General features: G+C 36.6%; 1 long non-coding RNA gene across 10 annotated transcripts in view; it reads left to right on the top strand.

Moving 5' to 3' along the window:
* Positions 1–16439, top strand: part of LOC144305133 (uncharacterized) — a 332824-nt gene that overhangs the window by 196330 nt on the left and 120055 nt on the right. For 5 of the 10 annotated variants that reach the window (XR_013372155.1, XR_013372162.1, XR_013372149.1 and 2 more), the window contains one exon: positions 8820–9039. The exons of 4 other annotated variants lie outside the window; for them this stretch is intronic. This is a non-coding gene — a long non-coding RNA (uncharacterized LOC144305133). Of the gene's footprint in view, positions 1–6665; positions 6718–8819; positions 9040–16439 lie in introns of those variants that run through there. One more of the 10 variants, XR_013372153.1, reaches the window with a different exon arrangement.

The following is a 16439-nucleotide window of genomic DNA, read 5'->3' on the forward strand; positions in this document are numbered from 1 at the left end:
CCATTATATAACATGCTCTAGAAAGTTTATTCTTTTGAGCTGTATTAGGACATATAGTTTAGCATATGGTCTATCTGGATAAATGTTTCATATACACATGAAAAGAATTCCACCGATGTTGAGTGTGATATTCTCTAAATGTCATTAGGCTAAGATAGTTGATGATACTACTTAAATTTTATGTATTTTTACTGATATTTTTGAATAGTAATTTTATCAATTAGTAAGAAACAGAGTTATAATATCATTAGATTATAGATGTGTTTATTTCTCCTATTAGTTTTACCAGATTTTGGTATATGGTTTTCAAAGCTCTTTGATTAGGTACATATCAATTTCAAGTTGTTATATCATCCTTATGGGATTGACCATTTTGTTATTAGAAAGTATCCCTCTGTATTTCTAGTAATATTCCTTAAAATGAATAAAATAGAAATGCAGTCATATGTGAATCCATAATAGCTTGCTTTCATTTGTTGGTCTATTTTCATTGGTTTATTTTTCTCTTGATTACGTGTCACATTTTCCTATTTCCTGGTATGTTTAGTAATATTTAATTGTATATTGAGCACTGTGGATAATATGTCGTAGATACTGCATGTCCTATTATCTTCCTTTGAAGAGTGTTTCTAGCAGGCAATTAAGTTAAAAGTAGATCGTCATGCACATATGAAAGACTGGTTTTATATGAGTAAAGATTAGTTTCATATGGACCGTTTCATATAGAAAGATGGCTTGTTTTGATTTTGCTATTAGTCTGAAGAATATTTTTAGTCCTGGGCTGATAACTTTTCCTTTAAGGCTTAACTGTCCTGAGGCTTTAATGGAATGCTCAAACCTCTTATAAAGCTCTTCTAACATAACAAGATTTAAACCTTTGTTGTGGATATCAGCTAAAATAGCTGCTAAATTTTTTCAGTTTTACAAATGTTGGCTGTTGCTGGGCCTTTGGGGTGTATGCAATTTAAAGGTTGAGTCAATGTTTAAAATTTCAAGAACTTCCCCTCTATGCCTATCACCCTTCTGGCACTTTTCTCTTCAATTTCCAGCTGTACTATCAGCCCTGAAGGCTATCCTCTGAGATTTTGAACCAATAAGACTTTGGCTCTGTGTTTGAGTTCAGACCTCCCCAGCCACACAGGGAAATGCCCCAGCAGGGAAGAACAAACATATAAACAGAGATCTGCATTCTATGTAATTCTCTCCTTTCTATATTGTATCACTTCTACTTCTGGTTTGCCTTTAGGCATTCCCTAGTGCCTTGCAATGGTTGGTGTTTTCAAATGTTTGGTTCAGGGTTTATAGTTGTTCGTAGTGGGAGGATTAGGCTGATACAAACCATTTCTCCCTTATTGGAGCCAAAACTAGGGTCAAATGGACTCTGGAATAGCTCAAACTGGTTACTTGAATTGACTAGATGTTTATTTACTAGCAAATGTTCCAGGTATTGGAAAGGATAAATATGACCAAGCCCTAGTGTTAGTCTAGCCGGAAGGATAGGCTCTCTAACATTAGGAAGAACAGACTCCCTCAAATGTCCGTGATCAGCAAGAGAAGTGCTCAGAGAGAACTAGTTCCAAGTGCTACGCTAGCACAATTCAGGGAGCCAGGAATTCTATTTGGTCAGATTTTCCCAGAGGAAATAATGGTTGGATTAGATCTTGAAAAATGCATCAGAGGTTTACCACATCAGGAATGATCTGAAAGTTATGAGGAAGGAAATTTTAGACAAAGCTAATCTACAACTGAAGAAGTACAAAACTAGATGGTTTATTTTGGAAAAGGCAGATGAATATGAGCAGAAGATTGCAAAGGTGTGATGAGGCCAGATTGTGAAACGTGTAATAGTAATCACAACAATGAAAAACTACTATTAACTGAAAACTAATTATGCAAGTACTCAGGATAAGCAGTTAGCATATGTTTTCTCTATTGATTAGAACTACAACCCTCTGCAGTAGGTACTACTAGAATCCCCCATTTTTCAGATGAAGATATTGAGGTTTAGAGAGATTGAGTAATTTGCACAAGACTACTCTGTTGCTAAATGCAGAGTGGTGACTCCAACTCACTGTCTTTGATCTCATACCCTATACAATTACTCCTCTAAAGAATTTCAAAGTGATCTCGTAAGTAAATAGGAAAACCTGAATGATTTAAAAGAGGTCAATGTCTTTATTAGATCTGAATTTTAGAAAATTTAGCTTTATGGAAATATGGGAAATTACAGAGAAAGGAGATTAAAAGATCAGTTACAACAACATGGATGGATCCAGAAGGTATTGTGCTAAATGAAATAAGTCAGACAAAGACAAATACCATAGGATTTCTCTTACCTGTGGATTTTATTTTATTTTATTTTTAAGTTTTTATTTATTTATTCATGATAGACATAGAGAGAGAGAGAGAGAGAGAGAGAGAGGCAGAGACACAGGCAGAGGGAGAAGCAGGCTTCATGCCAGGAGCCCAACGTGGGACTTGATCCTGGGACTCCAGGATCACGCCCTGGGCCAAAGGCAGGCGCTAAACTGTTGAGCCACCCAGGGATCCCCTTACCTGTGGATTTTAAAAAAAACAAACACAAATGAATTAACAAACAAAAGCAGAAACAGACCCATTAATACAAAGAACAAACTGATGGTTGCTGGGGGTGATGGGTGAAATGGGTGAAAAGGAGTGGGAGATACAGGCTTCCAGTTATGGAATGACTAAGTTATGGGAATGAAAGGCACAGGATAGGGACCAGAATCAACAGCACTGGAATAGCATTGCCCGGTCACAGACGGTAGCCACACTAGTGGGGAGCCTAGCACAGGTGTAGAGTTGTTGAATCACTGTGTTGTATACCTGAAACTAATGTAACATCATGTGGCAGCTATACTTAAAAAAAAGAAAAGTTGCTAAATTCCACATGTAACACTTTGTAAAGGTATTCAGAGTACCCAGCATTCCACTACTATTCCATGAGTTCAAACTTTTCATGGGTTTATCATTTTTAAAGAGACAAAAGGTTCAAGAAGGTGGCAGATTAGGCCAGACAATTCATATGTTCTCAAATTTAACACCATCACACAATAATTTAGAGTCTGATTGCCATTGTCCCTCCTTCTCCTCCCCATACCATTTTGTAAAACACTGCCTAATATATAATAGGGAACATTCTGATTAACCTCAGTGACCAATGATAGTTTCTGCATTCCTAGCCAGTTTCAGATTAAAGTTTGTTCTGATAACTGCTTCCTCCATCATCTTTAGTGATCATACATAAAAGATACAATTAGAGGCAGGCTAAATGCCAATCACTACCAATGGAGGGGTTTGCTATAAAGACTTCATGATTCTATTTTTAGACAGCATTGACACAGACTCTCAGCCTTTTACACAATAGGAATAGAATTCAAAATGCCAAATAAAACATTTCAAAAATAATGTTTTAAGTCATAAACCTAGTTTGAGTCTACTTCTAGTTTGTCCCTACTTCGGTTCAAATACCTGTAAAATGCATAGGGCATTTTATGTTGGGGGCATTACTTTATTTAGTAAGTTCCCTCTTTGAATTATTCCTTTCAAAAATTTTTCTGAGTAACTGGTGTTTGCAGTTCACACTTTTTGAAAATGGGGTATTCCAGATGTCATAAAATGAATAAAATAACTGAGGTTAAGAACAGACTACCTAGGTTTGAATTTTTTGATTCATCATGTCTCAGTTGTATAGCTTTCCATTAATTTTTCCTAACCGTTCTCCTTCAGTTTATTCATCAAAATGTCAGAGATAATAGGAGTGCTATCTTACAAGGTCCTTGTAAAGACTGAATGAGATAATAAATGCAAAGAATTTCAAACATTGTAAATATCCTAATATTACCATTGCAAATGTTTGGAATTTTCTCTGAAATTTACTTAGGGATCCTAAATTTATTATAAATATATTCATGATTGTCTCTCATTTTCACTGATCTTGTTGAAAGTTTCTGGTTTCAGAACCATAAGATCCTATAATTATGTAATAAGATTTATTATGTTTGTCTGAAATTTACTTTTTTTGACAGAAGAGTCACTTATGAAACTTCTAATTTGAAATATCAATTTGAATAGAGAGAAGTAATTTTAGATCCATCTTTGAAATAAATTGGGGCAGATAGCTCAGATAAATATATTTTTCTATCTTAAAAGGAAATGCTAACCTGTCTGTATTCATTCCCTAAGGCTGCCATGACATATAACCACAAACTCAGTGGCTTACACCAGAAATTTATTTTCTCACAGCTTAAGAGCCCAGAAGCCTGAGAATCAAGACATCACTAGGGTTGGTTTCTCTGAGAGTCTCTTCCATGTCTCTCTCCTTGGCTGCTGGGAAGGGCTAGCAATCCTTAGAATTTCTTGGCTTATAGATGCTCACTCTACTATTTGTCTCCACCTTCATATCATCTTCTTTCTGTAACCAATCTTCTTCTTTCTTTAACAAGGACATCAGTCATTAGATTTAGGGCTGACTGTAAATCTAGGATAATCTCACTTCAAGATGTTCAGCTTAATTAAAGCTGCAAAGATACTATTTCCAAATAAAGTCATTTTCAGTTACCAGGATTAGGGCTTGGACATATCTTTTTGAGGACCACTATTCAACCCCCTATACTGCCAAATGCTAGATTGGAGAAATCATTATAAAAATATGAATCAATGGCAGCATAATAATTGACTAGACACTAAAGAAAAATACATTAATTAAATATAGATTATTGTCACCAATTACAATCGAGTTGTACAGAAAATAAATTTTATATATGAAACGATTTCTTATTTAATAGAGCATTTAATGTAACCCTAAATTATCTAGACTGGAAATTAGAGAATGGAATATATAATGTTTTCTACTCAGGACTCAAAATAGAAACATTCAAATAGAATTCAGAAATAAAATTTATTTCAACCTAATCCTTGATCTTGTCATGGGAACCTGTTCTAGGAGAACAATTTTCTATATTATATACTGCATTTTGGATTCTCTTATATCAGTTTGCACACTTGTTTAATGAAGAGACTGTGTACTTTCCAGCTCAGCAAATTGGATTTGAATGTCATATCATCACTGTTAAGCTGTGTGATCCCAGGAAATTTACCCTTTTGTGTCCCAGCTTCCTCATCTGTAAAAAGAATGTGGTAATGCCAATTTCCCAGGTTATTTTAACTTGCTGTTAGAATAAAATTGAGGAATTGTATAGTTGGGGCTGGATACAGGAGTTTTCAGGAAGGTTGAGTTCTCTTTTCTGCATTTGCCTTAAAAGCTGTGTCAAAACTGATCAGGAACAACAACAACAACAACAACAACAACAACAACAAAAACAGAACAAAACAAAATGACTAATGAAAAGCCTAAGTTTTTTATTGATATTTTTCAGCTTATCTCTCCCCATGCAACTTGGAATAGCTTGTGGATGACTTCTCATGAATCTTAACCATATCTATGTAGATATGGAATGTAGCAAAACTCTCTGCCTCTCTGTGTCTCTCTCTTTCTCTCTCTCACACACAAGTACCTTAATTTTTCACAAGTTTAGTCATACTACAGATCCAATCATATAGTAGCTATTTATGGTCATCTCTCTTATTGTAAAAAGAGAAGTCTAACCCAGATGCTGTGCTTAAGGCCACTGACTGCTGCTGAAATTTGTTATGTTTTGTATTTTAAAACAGGAAACTGAGTCATGATCAGAATAATCATATTGGGACAATCTTAAGGCCTTGCAACAACCTTTTTGCGTAGTTGGTAGAAACATTTATGTATGTTCTCTTTCAATCCAGGCTGATGGTGTCTGGTGACAGTTTAAGTCCCCAGAAATGTGAGGAGACTGGCTAGCTGTCAGGAAGACATATAAGGAGGTTTTTAGGTTGGCGATTCACAAAAACTCAGATGCAACTTAATCTTTCTGGTGCAAAAACTTAATCTTGTTGGTGATCTAGAAATCAGACTCAGGAATCATTACCCATATTTGTTAGGAGAGACTCAAGCACATAAACAAAAAAACTAATTTATTAAGTAAATGGGCTATATTGCTTTTTGATGAGAATTGTGGCAATATTTATTAAGAAACTTAACCGTATTAATATACATCTATTTATAGATCTGTATAGTAAGGAAACCAGAGACCCACAGTTACATATAATCATGTTCATTTATACTTCTGTGTTTAATTAAGAGTGTTCATTTTATAAAAAATTTTATCGCAGAAAAAAAATTTAAAAGTGCTAAATGATCAAACAAGAATAGAGGAGTGCTTTTCAAAGTGTGAGCCCTAATCCATAGTGGGTCATGGAAAAAATTTACTGGATTGCAAAGACTATATTTTTGCAAACTACCCCAATTTACTAAGGAGAGAAATGAGGCACAGAAAGACTAAATAAAATGCCTGTAATGCCACATAGTTAGCCAGGGGAAGCTGATCTTCCTGATTCAAAAATCTCATGTTCTTATTGGATGTTTCCAGAAGCTGGTATGTTATTGTTCTGCTAATGTAATATGGATCTTATGTAAGGGAACAAGAGACCTCCAGACTATCAGTGTTTGGAGGGGCTACAGGAAGTTAGCTGTCATGGGACAGAATGAGCAGAGTTGTAATCATTCTTTTTCTTAATAATTCTTAAAAGCTTTATTTTTTTTTCTTTAGGTTATCATGGCCATACTAATTGAAGGCATACCCTCTAGCTTGAATCTTACAGGTATTGGCCTTTCGAAACTGATCCGTTTTTAACACATAAACCAAGTGTTTCATCCTGTGGGAAGCTGGGACATAAATGTTATGCATACTCTATTAATAGTCCTAAAATTGTCCTAATTTTTTGAAATTTCTAATAAAATATTTTAAGCATATAGGAAAGTGTGCAGGTAATATAACACTTTTTCATGGACCTATAACCAAGATTTGCCCTTCTTTCCTTTCACCCTTCCTCCCTTCTTCCCTTCCTTCCTTCCTTCCTTTCTATTTGCTCCAACCATTATCTCAGAAAGTTATAATTCATATGAATGCCTATACTGAGGGTTAAGTTTTGATTTCAATACAAAGAAAGCTTGACTTCAGTGTTCTTTATAATCAGTACAGGTATATGTGTGAATGTGTGTGGGTGTTTACATATGCTTGATTTAGAAATGTATTCCTTTAGGGCTAAACTTCACCTTTGAAATGTGTCTTTTTTTTCATGTACATATAAATATATATTTTTCTGCTTATGAGTAGGTATGTATGAAAGGCACATAAATTGCCCATATCCTCCTCACATAGTCAGAATCTTAATGGAACAATAGAAATTTTACAGTTGCTTCCAAAATTTGAAAGAATGAGAAAAGGAAAATACTTCATTAGGATAAAATTATAGATTTTTTCCAATTAAACTTATATAGGTAAGAAATATTGATTCCACTCCACAATCTGATAACTTTGTGAATTTCAGCATCTTTTTTTGCTCAATAGATTTGCTGATTATCTTACTATAAGAAGTATAGCAGTTTTAATATATTCTAGGTACCATGTGATATAGCAATAAATAAGAAGCATATATCCCATTATGAAACTAGTATTAACAAGAGTATTAAGGCCTAAAATAGTATATATTAACATAGTGGGTTTTTGTTTTGTTTTGTTGAAAACAAACAGATTGTATCATTTCTGTAGTTAATTGCTATGCCAAATTATAGGTTTGGGGAAGGATGGGGCAATTTTAGGTAGAATGATTAGAAAGACCTCCCTGAAGAGGTGACATTTAAGCAGAAATTTTAGTTATTTGAAGGAAAAAAACCCATGGAATGGGTATTCCAGAAAGAAGGTTGTAGAATGGCTGTAAGGCTTAAGCTGTCTCTGTTTAGGACAGGCCATGACAGGATCAGTGAAAGCCAGATCACCAAAGCCTTATAAACAGTTTATAAATGAGAGGCTTGGATTTTATTCCAAGTGTGATCAAAATCAGTAGTTTATTTTAAGCATGGAAATCACATATCTGAATACATTTTAAAGAGGTCTTTCTATGTACTCCAAACAAAATAGACAAAAGGATACTATAGGCTACTATAGTTGTTCAGATAATTATATGCTACTTTGGAGAGAATAGTGAAGATGGTATGAAGTGGTTGGACTTTGGATGTGTTATTAAGATAGACTTATTTAGCACGTGCTCTGATTAAAATAATATTTTTAGTAAGTGGTGAAAGGATAGATTATGATGTGAGGAAAACCATAATGCCTTTCTCATTGACAAAAATAAATGTCAAATGAATGAAAGAGCTAGATGTTTAAAAAAACCTATAAACATATCAGAAGAAAAGTAGAAACATGCTTTTGTATGCATATGATTAAGATACAAAGACTGGAATTCAAAAAGAATCCAAAAAGGCATAAGAAAGTATTTGAGATTATATAAAATAAAACAAAATAAAAAAAATAAAAAAAATAAAATAAAACAAAGGAAAATCTTCTGAATTTATAAAGATTACCTCGAAGTCAATTAAAAATACAATAAAAGAAGGGACAAAACATAGAAACAAAAATTTCAGAGAAGAAACAAATGTAATCTATAAATGAGTGAAAAAAATTCACAGCTTCATTTCAAATCAATGAAACACAAATTCAAATGAAGATTTGTAAGTCATTATACTAATAATAGATGTTTGAAAGATGGCTAATAGCAGGTGTTAGTGAGGAGGTAGGCAAAGAAATGCTTTCATACATTGTGGATATTCACAAATTGTGGATAAGAGTATGAATTAGCACAGCTTTATTGGAAAGCTCTTGGGCGGTGTCAATCAAACTGCTATTTCCTTTGATTCCTAGGTATCTGCCATAGGTGTGCAGAAGCATGTACAAGGATATTCATTTCAACATCGTAATAGCAGTGAAACACGGGAAGCCTGAACATCCATCAAAAGAGACAATTAACTGAACTATAGCACATGCTACCTAGGAATCAGATACATCTGCTTGTCCCTAGAAAAAATCCCCAAACCATTGTCAGGAAAAAATAAAAAATAAAACAACCGAAACCCCAAACAAAGCAAGTTGTAAAACAATTCATGAAGCCTGATCCTGTTTATGTAAAAACAAAACAAAACATGCACAAAAAACCCCAGAAACAGAAACAAACAACCCTGCACGAATTATGCCTATATGTATTTAGATATACATATACAAATACATTTTGTATTTGTGTTTGTGTAAATGCACAAAAGTCTATGCATATGTACATAAAATTGTTAAATCTGATTACTTCTAGGAAGAGAAATGGATTTGGGGTAAGAGTGAAAAAGTAATTTTAGTTTTTGCTCTCTATAGCTTGTAAGGTTATAAGTTTTCTTTGAGTATGTACTCATGTATTCCTTATCTAATTAAAATTAAATTTTTATGGATACTGATTAGTCCATTTGGCAAGCCATATAAACTCATCCATATGACTGAATTATCCCCAGAATGAGACTATCTCTTTTTAAGTCTACGTAGTTTCTATTCATCAACCAAATGTGCATCCCCCAAGTTATTTGGCCTTTAGCCCTGCCAGGCAATAGTCATCCCCAACTATTTCTCCAGTCCTTTCAGGAACAATCTAAAACCTTCCACCCTTCCCCAGTCCCCAAATTCTCCACCTTTTCTCCTCATCATCCACAGATGGCCTCTGGATTTTATAATAAGAAAAGAGACTAGTTAGAAGAAATGTCGCACCTTCCTACTTCTCCACTATAAACTTTTCGTCTTAATTCCTCTTTTATTTGTTTTTTTTTTTTTAATTCTCTACTACCGAGTGTATTACTACCATCTTTTTAGTCGTTATTACTAAGTTATGGGCTAAATTGTGCCCTGCACTCCCTGGGGAGGAGGGGCGGGAAATTCCATGTTGAGGTCCTAATCCCAACTACCTCAGTATATGACCTTATTTGGAGAGAGGGTCTTTAAAAGGTAATTAGGGTAAAATGAGGTCATAATCCACTATGACTGGTATCCTTACAAGAAAAGAAACTGGGACACAGACATGCATGGAGGGGAAATGATGTGGAGACCGGGAAGCCTGATCTCGACAAGCTAAGGAGAGAGGCTTCAGAAGAAACCAGCCCTGCTGACACCTTGATTTCAGACTTGGAGCTTCCAGAATTGTGAGAAAATAAATGTCTGTGGTGTGGGCCTCACAGTCTGTGCTGTTTGTTATGGCAGCACCAACAGACTAGTACACGCTCACACAAGCAGACTTGCTTCTCCTTTCTGAATGAATCCCTACACTCGTGCTCCCCATCCCATTTGCTCCTTCCTCCGGGTTTTGCCTTTTTCTTTTGTATTTTCCAATTTATATTTTCTACTGATCTTCCCCCTTCTGATTATACATACATTGGTTTTATAGATATATAGATAGATATTTCATATATCTATCTATGTATCTATGTATCTATCTATCTATCTATCTGCATTCAAGTTATACATATAGTCCCTGCCATCTGAGAGAAAATGTAACTACTACTACCACAACAAAATATATTTGGCTGCACATTTCCCTGTATCGTATCAGCTTTGAGACTTCAGTTGACTTATGGAAATAGTAGTTTGCGCTTTTTCCATCCACTTCTTAATATTCCATTTGATTTTCAACCAAACTCGGTCTGGATTATGCTTTCCCCACTATAGGCTTGCCATCACCCCTTCCAAGATGACTAGCCGTCCATTCTACCAATGAGGAAAGGGAGACTGAAAAGTTGTATAACTTGCCCAGGATCACACAGCTAGAAGTAACCATGCCAGGTTTTGAATCTAATGTAACTCCAAAGCTTTTAAAAGCATCATTAAAACATCATTTTAGTGCATGATGAAGCTCATGCTTCGAGGAAGCTTCAACCCAAAGCCACCTGCAGGAAACAAGGGCAGGTATCGAGATACAAGAGTAGGATTAATGTAGAGCTGAAAAGCAAGAGACACTGGAAAATCTGGCCCATTTTCATTGTAAATATGTGGGAAGTTCTGACTGTGAGTGCAGGGGGCATTTGATACCATCTATAGAACATCCAGTTTAACTAAATTGCCACCCATGCTAGCCTTGAAAAAGGAATGTGAGGGTATTAGAATACAGTACACAAAAGGTTTAGAAATGAGGAATATATTTTTAAAGACTGTATTTATTTATTCATGAGAGACACAGAGAGAGAGAGACGGAGGGAGAAGCAGTTTCTATGCAGGAAGCCCGATGTGGGACTCAATCCCAGGATTCCCTGAGCCAAAGGCAGATGCTCAACCTCTGAGCCACCCAGGCATCCCAGAAATGAGGAATATTTTATCCAAGAAAAATATGTTTGTAGTTCAAGGTCATGAAGAATTATTGTACAAAGAATGGTCTTTTACAAGGTTTTTATGAAGATGGTCATGTCATTTCAAATTAAATAAGAGGGAGAATGCTGAGAAGATAGTATGAGAAATTATAAACTACATATAGAGCAGGACCTTATTTTAATAATAATGTTTATTGAGTTTTTATGATGCCTCAGGTGCTAGTCTAGTGGGTTACTTGTGTTGTTAAACTCTCAGGACAAGCCTGTGAAGTAGTGTGACCGGATAGTTTTTTATCTTTTTATTTATTTTTTAAAGATTTTATCTATTTATTCATGAGAGACACAGAGAGAGAGAGAGAGAGAGGCAGAGACACAGGCAGAGGGAGAAGCAGGCTCCATGCAGGGAGCCCAACATGGGACTCGATCTCGGGACTCCAGGATCCCACCCCTGGTTGAAGGCGGCGCTAAACCGCTGAGCCACCGGGGTGCCCCGGATAGGTTATATCTGTATGTTTTGTAGGTATTAAGTTCCCACAGATAGTATATTAATAAATCATTTTAACTCAAAGTAAATAAAGGGACAATATGAGAGTACATCAAAAAGTCATAGTAAATCTTAAAATCAGCCTAGCATAAAACTCTGACCCTGAAACACTTTTGAGACAGGGATATTTCATTTAGCAAAAACAGAAGCAATGAAAAACTATGCACGTGGGATGTGAGATCTTCCATGTGCATTCAAATGGGTATACATTTATGAAAAATTCCAAGTGAGAAAGTTGAGCAAATCATAGTAAAAATTGGTCTAGATTCCATTATATCAGATGTAATGGTGTGATATATTTCACTTGTTTTGAGATTAGAGGAAAAACTTTAAACTTTTGTTTGCCTCTAATTAGAGCAATTAACTCAGTAACTGGGTAGCAGGTTGGCAAGGAGGGACAGTAATCATGCCCAAGTATTACCTGTATGTGCTATATACAAAAGGTAAGAGGATATGCACTTGAATTAAAACACTAAAATTTTGAAGTCCCTTTTTTAGGAAACAGACAATTTGGCTCATTTGGAGAACAACACAGGGAATTGTATCTAAGGTCACTAAAAGGAAAATTGGGTCTCACCAGACAATTTGTAGCTTGCTGTGGCAGTGGCCAAGTGATTATATTAGGGTACAGAAGTAGGTGTAATTTAACGAGAGTTCAGAGGGGACTTTTGACAATCTATCATAGAAAAAGTTAATAAGCAAAATGCTAGACTTCGGTCTAAGTGTGAACCTAGCTAAAAGACTGATTGTAGCCTAAAATAATATAGGATAGCAGTAAATTGTGGCAAGTCCTCATGAAGAGGTGACAAATGGAGTCCTTCAGTAGTGATTGCCAGGCCCATTACTTTTTAACACACTGGATAAGTTATGGTGTCTGAATTAGTTGATAACATTAGGGATCCAATTTTATATTTGGAAGAAGTTATTGAATAGAACACTTCAGTTGCTTTGAATTTTTTTTCAAAGCTATGACTATTTAGACCAATTTTATGAACGCCTGCATTTCTTAGGCTTGGCTGAGAGAGAGAATGCCAAGTTCCTACCTAGAAAATATGTATCTTCGTCACTGTTGGTGATTATGTATGAATTTCCAATTGTTGGAAATATTGGTTAATAAATATTTGTTGAATATTTTCTATGTATGGGAACTTCCTTGTATGGTAGTAGCAAATAGATGAAAATGTTCTCATTCTCCTCAAGTGTGAGAGGCAACTGAATGCTGAAAAAGTAATGATAAATTTGGTAAGTTTGCATAGGCCAAGGATTATGAGAGCACAGAAAAGAACAACCTACCTCATCTAGAGTTCAGGGATTCCTCATAGAAGGAATGTTGACCTGAACTTTTTTTTTGTTTTTTTTTTTTTTAAAGATTTTATTTATTTATTCATGAGAGATACAGAGAGGAAGGTAGAGACACAGGCAGAGGGAGAAGCAGGCTTCCCTCAGGGAACCCGATGCAGGACTCGATCCCAGGTCCCCAGGATCACAACCTGAACCAAAGGTAGAGCCACTCAGGCATCCCTTGACCTACTCTTGATAATGAAAGTGGACCTAATCTTATAAGTGAAAGTCATTAGACAAAAGGAGTGAAGATGTGGAGAGCAGCCCTGCATATGTAAAGGCACAGAGGTCTGAGGGGGCACATGGGTCACTCCAAATATGGCCAAGTATGTAATCTAGAGTCTCAAGTATACAGTAGATTATATAAACATTTCTGTAATTGTTGCCCCTCTGGACTCATGATATTAGCAGTACAACACTTTAGCCCTTTCCATAGAGAAATTGAGTCTATTTCCTTATCCTGTGAATCAGGAGTGGCTTTGTGACTTACTTTGGCCAATTGAATGCAGCAGAAGAAATATGCCAGTGCTAAGTACAGACTTGAGAGGCCTTGACGCTTCTCCCCATCCTCCTGAAAGCTTGTCCAAGCCACTGTGTGAACAGGCGTGAGTTGAACTGCTAGAGGATTAGAGACTATGCTAGGCAAAGGCAACCATTCTAGCTAAGGCCATCCTAAAACAGCCTGGTGCAAGCCAATGTGGCAGCTCACACAGCTCCATGAGTGAACCCAGAAGAGACCAGTAGAACTACCCAGCTAACCCCAGCCCCGGTCACCAGACTGAGCAACATAGAGAATATAAATACAGCAAAAGCAAATTTATACAGTAAAAAAAAAAAAATTAGAGATGCCTGGGTGGCTCAGCGGTTGAGCATCTGCCTTTGGCTCAGGGCGTGATCCAGCAATCCCGGGATCAAGTCCCATGTCAGGCTTCCTGCATGGAGCCTGCTTCTCCCTCTACCTGTGTCTTGGCCTCTCTCTCTGTGTCTCTCATGAATAAATAAATAAAATCTTTAAAACAAATGAGGCTGAATAGAAGAGCAGGGCAAAATTATGCTATGTTTTTTGGACTCTGTACTATAGGTGATGAAAACTAATAGTTCCCCAAAGATCCCGCTTTGATAATTTTTTCCTATATTGATAGTTCTAGAGAACTCTTAAGGTATCCTGGAATCCTGGAAGGACATCTTTAATCACTTATTTATGGATGCTTAGAAGAAATAACCATATTTAAGTCATGCTCAATGGTTGAACCAAATAGCTTCATAGAAATCTAATTCCCAAATTGGGTTCAACTGTGGCAGGAAAACTTAAACCTATCCCACGTAAAGGCCCTCAGGAAAGTGTATTCTGGGGAAAGCAAGATAGCCCATTTGAAATGCTATTCTGCAGTCTCTCATGATTTATGGATGGCATTGCTGCCCAGAATTCTTTCCTCTACCTTATTTTTGCCAACACATCTTTATCCTGCTTCTTCATCTTGATTGGCATGTTCCTACTAGTCTTATATTTAATCTGAAAATTGTAAGTTGTCATAGCAAAGCTTACTGTTGTATGCTGATGTATGATGATATAGGTCCTTTAAGGTGGATGCTGCAGCCACTTTTGATTGAAGCATGTGACATAGACACCAACAAGCCATGGGTACACAGTGTTCAACATTGTGATTTACAAAGCAAATAATACAAGAGCCCCTGATTTACAAAGCAAATAATGTTCCAGCCTAACATGTGCCTGTGGAAATGCTCTTCTGCTAAGTTAGACCTAGAATAAATGAACGTGGTATTGTTCGAAGTAGGATCAAGATGAGGCTTGGGGAGGAAGAGAAATGCTACCTCTTGTTTCTTTTTTTTTCCCCCACAAATAGGGAGGATCACAAGATGTTTACCACATTTCCCCATGGGGTAGTCCTGTGTTTGACAGGCGCATGTGTGGCCTAGAATGAACGTAGTATGTATATTTAAGGATATTGTTATACCACACGGAGCTGCAAGTCATTTATCTTGATCAGTGGTTACGGTTAAGTTGTCAACAGGTAATCACTAACCATCTATCCCCTGGCCAGCACGACGCTGATTTTGAGATGGTGTGAAGAGAAAAATAAGACAGAGTCCCTAACTTCAAGATGCACATGCACTGCATATGCAAGGCTAACTTACCTGAAGAAAATCAGACAATCCACTTCTGATGCTCCATTTGAACACAGCATTACCTTGTGTACATATTCTGGAATTTTCAAAAACTCATTTCAATTAACTGGTCTGGTCATTTTTCATAACTGACCTGTCATATCTGGTGTAATTCATACATGGCAATAATATTATTGTGGAGAAATTATTGCCCTCCAAAGTTTTTTCTTTCTTTTTTTTTTTTTTTTTTGTTTGTTAACAAAGAGGAGAAAGCAGGAAATCATTAGAAACCTGTGTGTTTGGCAGCCTTATTTCATGTCTAGATCCTGAATCCTGCTCTTCCTTCCCTCCTCTGATAAAGACCTGTGACAAAGGTCATGAGTGCCAAGGCTAATTGAGTTCCCTTGATCTCTTACGAATGTCTTCTCTCCTCAGGATTCCTCAGGTTCCTGTCAAGAGCCACTCAGGGCAGCAAGTCTTCTTCAGACATTTCCTTCCTCAGGGGAGATAATTCATGTGTGGCTGAAAGGTGGTGTTTACACATCAGGGGCAGTGAGCAAAATTATGGAGGAGGTAGAATTTGTCCTAGTTCTCCTCACCTGCCCCTCCTGAAGTCCCATCCCTGCAGTGGGGCTCCCAGCATGGGTCCCCGCCATCCTCTCTCAGCCAGAGCTCACCCACCAGTGGCCATCCGCCTGCTGGGGAAGAGTTCTTGACCTTTCCTTCCCCCCTCTTCCCATCCAAGCTTACCTAACCTTCAGTCCATTTGCTTTGGGTTTGTTTTCTATTAGAAAGTGATTATCTGACTTATAGCAGTAGGTCTTAATGAGAACTCTTCACTCTTCCCTCACCCATCATAGAACACATTACATTTTAATAGGAGCCTTGGGGTACAGTGATTTAACCTAAGAGAACAATTTCAACCACGATATGTGATAATTTGATACCTTGAAGCAGTCATCAAATACTTTTGGAGGCTTCTTTCTGTTACAGTGAAAATTTATTCTCTCCTTTCTCAGAGTTGTTGAGAGTCGAGTACATTTGATTCTACCTGAAGAAAATGTAAAAGTGCTGGAATCCCAGCTAATTGCTTCACCTCCTTTCTATTCCTTGGTCAAAGCCAGCAGCAAGATTTTGAAC

Source organism: Canis aureus, chromosome 35 (assembly GCF_053574225.1).
Source record: "Canis aureus isolate CA01 chromosome 35, VMU_Caureus_v.1.0, whole genome shotgun sequence".
NCBI classification, from domain to species: Eukaryota; Metazoa; Chordata; class Mammalia; order Carnivora; family Canidae; genus Canis; species Canis aureus.